General features: G+C 40.6%; 1 pseudogene; it reads left to right on the top strand.

Annotated features, from left to right (window-relative positions):
* The first annotated feature begins 6629 nt into the window (after positions 1 to 6629).
* On the top strand, positions 6630 to 7953 carry LOC102437479 (annotated as a pseudogene).
* The last annotated feature ends 969 nt before the right edge of the window (positions 7954 to 8922 follow it).

Genomic DNA, 8922 nt, shown 5'->3' with positions numbered 1-8922 from the left:
TACCCATTGTGAACATCTTTGCTTAAGATCCACATGTCCCAGATATCATCTGGTCCATCTATTTAAGAAAATAAAAATAATCTCAACTGCCCATACAATAGCATCCTTGTCCAGAGATCTCCTTTCCTTCAGTGCAGTAATTAGTGCTCTCAATTCTGGATTAGAGAAAAATAGTATTTTTCCTCAGTTTTGCTATATCTTTGTAAACTGAAGAACTGCATGGCCAAGCAGGCATCTGTTGCCATAGCTCATTGAGTACTCTCTGGGTGAGCAGATACTTACAGGATGGAGAGAAAGGAAGAGAGAAAAACCCCAAAGAGAAATATCAATCAAATGTTTCTTCACTCCCCTGCACTTCATTCCCTCATTGGATTTTACTTCAGAAGCAAAACAAAAATCACTGCCACATTATCATCTCAGTGATTTCTCCAGTTTAGATGCAAATGCAAGCCCATCCTTTTCCTGGCTGGAGGCCTTCAAAAGCAGCACTCTGAATCTAGTTCTCAATTCACCTAGCTGCCCAAACCTCTTATTAGGAGAGGAAAATAAGAGGTGGCGTTTCTTCCAATAATAACTACCCAATATATCCTACTAGTCTCCCAGGCCAGCCACCTGAACTCTTGAGCGGACATTCAAAGATTTTTTTCCTACACTGATAGCCACATTCTCAGTAACCTTCTAATTGAAAACTGCAGGGATGCTCAAAGATGCTGCTCTCTGAAATGTCTGTGCAGCCTGCACTGAGTTTTTATCAATCTCGAGGGCAAAAGTTCTCCCTGGGAGTTGAATTGCACTAAGCCTCATTTTATAAACAGAAGAAAAGAAGCCAAGAGGCAAGAAAAAAAATATAGATAACTACTGAAAATCATATATCAGCCCAATCAATTTGTTCTTCATTGAAGCCTAATTTTCCCTTTGAACCAGAGAAAGCTAAGGAGATAGCTTTCTGATACCATTCCTTCATACAAATCTATGTCAGCCTTCTAAGTGCAGGTAAGTGACAAAGCAGATTGGGCCATCAGGTAAGAGATTTAAAGAGAAAAGAGAATTGTGTGATAGGGAAAGCCTAAGAGACACCCGTAACGGTTGCCTAGAGCTGTCTGAAAGTCTTGGTTTCTTTCTAACAAAGGTTTTCTTAAAGGAATTGGGTTCAGCCCTGGCCAGTTTGGCTCAGTGGATAGAACGGCACATGTGGACTGAAGGGCTATGCGTTCCATTCCAATCAAGGGCACATACCTCGGTTGGAGACTCAATGGGGGCTCAATCCCCTGGCACATACAGGAGGCAACCAATGTTTCTCTGTCTCCCCCCTCCCTTCCACTCTCTAAAAATCAATAGAAAATGTCCTCGGGTGAGGATTAACAAAACAAAACAAAAAAAAGGAATTGGGTTCAGACAGGCATAAATTGAAATCACAGTTTAGTCAATTACCAGATATATTGCTTTAATTTATTTCAACCTTTTTGAACCTCAGTTTATAGTCTGTAAAAAGAGGACATGGGTAGTGCCATTATTCTTTATTCTCCCAGAACCTGGCATGAAATCTGAAAATATTTGTCCATAATACTTTGTTTGTTAATCCTCACCTGAGAATATTTTTTCCATTGATTTTGAGAGAGAGAGAGAGGAAGGGGGGAAAGGGGGAGAAACAGAGAGAGAGAGAAACATTGATTGCCTCCCACAAGTGCTCTGACCCGGGGCCAGGGATGGAGCCTCGATCGAACCTCCAACTGAGGTCTGTGCCACTGACTGGAATTGAACTCCTGACCTTTCAGTCCCCAGGCCAACACTCTAATCACTGAGAAAACTGGCTAGGGCCATAATACTTTTGAAGAGAAGAATAAGGAAAGGAAGAACCAAGCACCCTGCTTTCGCTTAATAAACTTGGATGTATGTTGGTATACTTTCCTTAAATCTCTTCCAGACTTTTCCAAGCACACAGACTTCCTAAAAACTTTGTGAAGATCCTTAACTAAATCAAGTGAAGAGTGTCTGCAGGTGCTCATTTTAAAAAGTAGATTGGGAGAATTGGAAGGGATCAAGATGATGGAATAGGAAGCCCTAGACCTCCCTCCCCCAACCGATACATGGATATAACAACAAAATACCTTGTGAGAAATCCAGAAACCAATTAAAAGGTTCCTGCACCCCAGGCAAGCTAGAAGCCAACCACATCAAAACCCATAATTCTTGACACTCTTCATTCTGTCTCCATCAAGGCCCTTGTAAGGGTAAATAATATAGACAAATACAGAAGCCTGTGGTATTGGAAGGTAGGTAAGTAAATCCCTTTTAAATATGTATAGAAATTTTGAAAGCATCCTATATAATAAAAGGCTAATATGCAAATTGTCCCTATGGGCAGGAGTTCGACCGGGAGTTACACATGTGCTGACCACCAGGGGGTGGCACAGAACATGGTGGGCTTTGACAACAGGCAGGTGGGGGAAGAGAGGCCCCGGCTGGTGGCCAGTGGCCGGCAGCCACTAGGGACCCTTCCCGTGTACGAATTTCATGCACTGGGCCTCTAGTAAAATTATAAATCAATGTTAACAGATATTCAATATAAGAAGAAGTAATGTCATCAATTACAAAATACACAAAAATTAATTCAAAATTAAAGACAAATGTAAGACCTTAAACTTATTTAAAAAAAAATAGGGGGAAAGCTTATAACATAGATTTGGTAATGATTTCTTGGATATTATACCAAAAGCACAAACAAAAATAGACAGGAGTTAAGAAGAACAAATTGGTAGTTACAAACAGTCACAGGGATGTATAGTATAGCATAGGGAATATAGTCAATAATACTGTAATAACTGTATATGGTGCCAAGTAAATACTGGAAACCTTGGGGGAAACACTTTGTAAAGTATGTGATTGTCTAGCCACTATGCTGTACACCTGAAACTTACACAGAATAAACTGAATGTAAACTTTAATTGAAAAAAAATTTAGAGCACTGTTGCTTATTGACATGCACAAAAAAATTAGACAAATGGGACTATACCAAACTTGAAAACTTCACATCAAAAGAAACAATGAACAGAGTAAAAAGGTAGCCTATGTAATGGGAGAAAACAACTTCAAATCATATATCAAACAAGGGCTTAATATACTGAATATGTAAGAAACTCCTACAACTTAACAACAAAAATTAATAACCCAATTAGAAATTGGGAAAAGAACTTGAATACACATTTCTCCAAAGAAGATACACAAATTACTGATAAGCACATGAAAAGATGCTCAACATCACTAATAATCAAGGAAATATAAATCAAAACCACAGGGAGATATCACCTCCCACCCATCAGGAGTGCCAACATCAAAAGAACAGAAATTACGTGTTGGTGGGGGTGTGGCAGAGTTGGAAACCTTGAGCACTGTTGAACACTCCACATCTGGAGGTTCCTCAGAAAATTAAAAATATAATTATCATATGATCCAGCAATCCCACACTTCTGGGTATATGTATATATCCAAATAATTCAAAACAGGATCTTGAAGAGATCTTTGCACATCCATGTTCATGACAGCACAAGAGAGGGAAGTAACCCAATTATCCATTGACAGGTGAATGGATAAATAACATGTAGTATATACATACAATTTTTATTCAACCTTAAAAAATAAGGAAATCCTATCAGGCTACAACATGAATGAACCTCGAGGACATTTGTGCTAAATGAAGTAAGTCAGGTGCAAAAGGACAAATACTGTATGATTCCACTCATATGAAACATCTAAAATAGTCAAAATCATAGAAACCAAAAATAGAAAGGGGTTACCAAGAGCTAAGGGGAGGGGGAGGGAAGGTGGTGTTTAATGAATATAGAGCTTCAGTGTTACAAATAAACAAGTTCTGGAGATCTGCTGCACAATAATGTCAATATACTTAACACTACTGAACTGTCCACTTAAAAATGGTTAAAATATATACTTAATGTTATGTGATTTTACAATTAAAAAATTTGAAAAAGAACTAGACTTTCATTTGAACCGGTTTATTAGGTTGTTTTGCCTTGGGTAATATTTTTGGAAAATAAATTTTTTAGTTCAATAGAAAAAATATGTATTTACATTCAATTGGCAGTTCAGCAAAACAGGCCAATCCAATTAAGACTCTATTCCTAAGTAGGGCCAATCTGACTTGGATGGGAGCTAGTTGGTCTAATTTAAGACAGCCTGTGGCTATTCTGAGGGTTTATTCTGCATGTCAAGCACAGAGGGGCTGAGAAAACTATTGATCACAGCCCTGGTTTCCCAAAAATGTCAGGGACATTTTATACTTTTTCTCTGAGATGTTAAATATCAGACCTACCATTAACCAGATTGTAAGAACAGGCACAATAAAGCCAATTCCAAAGTTCACATTATAGAATATCTCTCCAAAGGTCATACTGAGCTGGAGATCGTAATGACCCTTTCCTTTGAGGGCTACTGATTTCTACAAAAGATGTCCCGACCCCTGCTTTGCAACTTGCACTTCTCCATAACAGCAAACAATTCAGAGATGATTCTCTTCCTAAGAATCATTTAACACAAGCACAAGCCTCATTTAAAAAATAAAATCTCGCCGAAACCGGTTTGGCTCAGTGGATAGAGCGTCAGCCTGCGGACTGAGGGGTCCCGGGTATGATTCCGGTCAAGGGCATGTGCCTGGGTTGCTGGCATATCCCCGGTGGGGGATGTGCAGGAGGCAGCTGATTGATGTTTCTCACTCATCAATGTTTCTAACTCTCTCTATCTCTCTCCCTTCCTCTCTGTGAAAAATCAATAAAATATATTTTAAAAATAAATAAATAAATAAATAAAATAAAAAATAAAATCTCTCCCTGTTCCTTCTTACCAAATCATACTTCATGGGTCACCTAGCATGCCTTCCCTCACTGCAGTAAACCAACCTACTTTGTTGAACAAAAGGTTTGCCCCTGGTGGTCTCTAGCTACTGGAATTTTTCATCTCCTTTGCAGGAAAAGAATGTTTCCAACATACCTAAAACCAGCAGGCTTAGGTAAAAGGGTGTGTTCTTCTCCAACAGTGAGAATAAATCTGAGATTTTTAAAGAATTATTCCCATCTCCTGGCCTGGCTCACCAGCAACCAGCCCAACAGAATCAGTACAATCGCTGGAAGCTGGGAAAGATGCCTCAGTCTGTGACTTTGCACAGTAAGCTCCTTTCTCAAACTCCAGCCAGTGTTTCCCAACCTTCCCTTGAAAACAGTGTGTCCCTGAGGGCCTTTAAATCTAAGACCTCCTTCCTAAAATTTGGCGTTTGACACTCATCCCCCATGCTGGGTCAAGACAGATTTAATCATTCAAGGTCTTGCTGAAATGTCATCTCTCCAGAGATACCTTCTTTGATCACTCTAACACGTCTTCACAGACAATCTCTAACCCACATCTTTTTTTTTTCTTCTTCTTCATCCCTCCTCCCCCTCCCCCTCCCCCTCCCCCTCCTCACTTATATAAGGAACATTGAGTACTTAGCACCTTATGAATTGATTCACCATTTTATCAAATTCTCATCTTAATTTTCACATTTGAGAGTTTCATGGGTTAACTTTACAATCATGTTATCAACACGTCTCTTTTCTATAATATTTATTGTAAATATGGCATTTCTTGTTCATATTGCATTAGCTATTGCTCCAAAGAAAGACAAGGCACAGGCCCGGCTGAGGGAATCCCCGCCCCGAGTGCACAAATTCGTGTGCACCGGGCCTCTAGTATAGTTATAAAATCAAAGCATTTTATTTCTGTAAGAAACATTAGCGGTTATAAAACCAGTTTCTCGCCCAGCTGGAGTGGCTCAGTGGTTGAGCATCAACCTATGAACCAGGAGGTCATGGTTTGATTCCGGTCAGGGCACATTCCTGGGTTGCGGGCTTGATACCCAGTAAGGGGTGGGCAGGAGGCAGGCAATCAATGATTCTCTCTCAGCATTGATGTTTCTCTCTCTCTCTCCCTCTCTGAAATAAAAACATACTTTTAAAAAAATAATAAAAAGTCAAAATTTTCTCATCTTAGAGAAATAAAATTGAGGGCTGGAGTGTGGAGGCAATTTGAAAATGCCCCAATTTACTGGTGACTGAATGCCAGGTGGTACTTGATTAGAAAAGGGAAGAGGGTGACAGAGTATGTTTTGATTCCTATACCACTTTAGCATTTTGCCTCTTGAATTAATATCTTTTAAAATATACAATATATACAGCGTTTAAACAAGTATAAATCGAAGAACCACAAATAGTCCATTTCCCTTAATAACTGAGCAGTGCTATTGAAACTCTCACTGTGACACTCCTTAATCACATCCTTCTCTTATTTTGTAGAAGGGGCCAGGAACTATTTTGAATTTTCTCTTCATCATTTCTCTGTTTTTATTTGTAGTTTCATTACCAACGTGTTCTTGAATTTAAATGAATGATTTCATACTGCAGGCATGCATTAACAACTTGTTTTTTCCACTGCTTTTGAGACTCATCATTTTCATGTTAATTCATATTGCTACATTAATTTTCACTGCTGTATAATATTCAAATGTCTAACAATGTCCTTATTTACCCATTCTCCTACTTGTAGATAAGTTAAACTTAGCAATTTAGGATGACAGCTGAGAAGACATGAGTCAACATAAGGTAACTATTTGCTCCAAGAGAGTCTCCTGCAGAAAAATAAGACTGCAACCTAATAAATAAGGTCACTCTTATCTTCAGGAAATTCTTGCAGTTCACTTTATCCATGCAAGTAATTTGCACATTTGGAAAACAGATCTTTTAGAAGGACAAGAATTTGCTCATCCTGACGTGGTGGGCTTACCAGAACAATAGCTTTAAAAAAAAAAAAAACTCCATTAACTCAAAAGGTGGCAGAGAAGAGGGGGAAAGGATGGAAGAACAGATGGAACAAAGAGAAAATAGCTAGTAAGATGGTAGGTGTAAATCCAACTGTATCAGTAATAATACTAAGTGTAGATTATCTACACACTGCAAGCAAAAGGCAGGGATTGTCAAGCAGGAAAAAAAGCAAGAACTATTTGTCATCCACGAATTGGCAACTTTGAATATAGATAGGTTATCAGTAAAAGAATGGGGGAAACTATAGCATGAAAACACTAATCCAAAGAGAGCTGGGTAAAACTAATGAGACAAAATTCCGTCTCCTTTCCGATGTAGGGACCTAGTTGAAGAAGCCACAAAGGAACGAGGAATCATTTGTGAGTTTGACCGGCAGGGCAAGAACAACTGCCGTGTACACTTACTGTGAGAAGGAAGCAGACACCGAGGCCTCAGGTTACGGGGCCCAGAACATTCCACTGAGCCGGGATGCCGTCAAGGATTGGGCTGCGGTGCTTCTCTCTACAGTCCTGCCACAACCCCACCAGCACCCCAGATGGCTTCCTGGAGGAGCGTGAGGCCACCCTGGAGTACATTTTGCACCAGAAGAAGGAGATCACCCTGCAGATGAAGGCCGACAAGAGCAACAGGGTGCCCGGCGTGAGGAGCGCCAAGAGCTGCAGCAGCCACCGTGCAGGACCAGGTGCAGGGCTTCCTGGAGAAGGAGGCGGCCATGGAAAGACGTCCCTTCAACCCCTTCACGTCTAAGGTCAAAGATGCGTCTGGCAACAGCCCGGTTGATGCCCATCTGCAGCAAGGACAAGGACAGGGGCTGCCCAGCTCCTGGATCCTGTCTCTGACCCCGGAGTCCAAGGCCACCACGCTGGAGAAGCCCTGACGCACGGAGACCTGACCCACGTCCGGGAAGCTGCTGCACACGTCGACGCGCTGGCGCTGCACTCCCCGCGCAGGATACGTGGACCACGTGGCGTTCATCCACGCAGGAGCATTACGCATGCGCCCTGACCAGCTCTGGCGCTGCACTCCGCGCGCAGGATACGTGGACCACGTGGTGTTCATCCCACGCGGGAGCACTACGCATGCGCCCTGACCCGCGACAGCCTGAGCAATGCAGCGCCAGGTGGCCCTTGAGAGCACCGAGAAGCTGATTCTGAAGGGCAAGGGAGTCCTGGTGAACAGACAGGCTATTGACAGGGGCATCAGCGCACCAGAGACCCAATCAACAGGCTTGGACGCAGGTAGGAAAAAAGCCTGGACCCAGACTGCCTGAGTCCAAATCCGGTCTCACTGATCACTGGCTGAACCAAATTGCCATATCCTCTCTCTGCCTCACTTTATCCATCTTTAAATGGGAAGATTAATAGTCTCTTGCTTAAAGGCTGGTGTGAAGATTAAGTGAGTAAATGGGTGAAGTGATTAGTACTGATTCCAGATTTTAATGGTAAATGGACTTAATATTCTACCCTTTAAAATGGTGTTTTCTGTTTTTAGTAAATGGTATTTGTTTAAGTAGCTTCCTTCTAATCCTACTCTCTTTATTCATGAGAGCTCTATATTTTATTGAATAGTTTTTCAACATCTATCGATATCCTTTAGTTTGTTGTTTTAATGAACTAAGTTGATAAAGTTTCTATTTCTGAAGTCCTTGTTTTACTGAAATTAATCCCATTTGTTTATATCATAACTTTATAAATGGATAGCTGGTTCAGACTTCTAATCGTTTATTTGAAATATTTGCTTCTATATTTGTAAGTAGATTTGTCTTTTTTTCCCCTCCTGTGCAATATTTATGATATTTTCTACAATGAATTAAGGGCCTTTCATCTTTGTCTGTGGACAGGAATTATTTAAATAACATAGGAATTACATGATGTATGATCTTAGACGAAATTCAGTAAGACCATCTGAGCCTGCCACTGAATTTGATTCTGGTTATTGGCCTGTTCAAATTTTTTATATCATTTTGGGTCAAGTGGGATAGTTTGTCTTAATAACAAGTTATCTGTTGCGCTCAGATTTTCCAAATTTATCATCATGAGTTTGTACAAGATGCCATATA

This window comes from Myotis lucifugus, unplaced genomic scaffold (assembly GCF_000147115.1).
Source record: "Myotis lucifugus unplaced genomic scaffold, Myoluc2.0 scaffold_35, whole genome shotgun sequence".
Lineage (NCBI taxonomy): Eukaryota > Metazoa > Chordata > Mammalia > Chiroptera > Vespertilionidae > Myotis > Myotis lucifugus.
The sequence above is the reverse complement of the archived record's forward strand: the minus strand, read 5'-3'. Positions and strand labels throughout refer to the sequence as shown.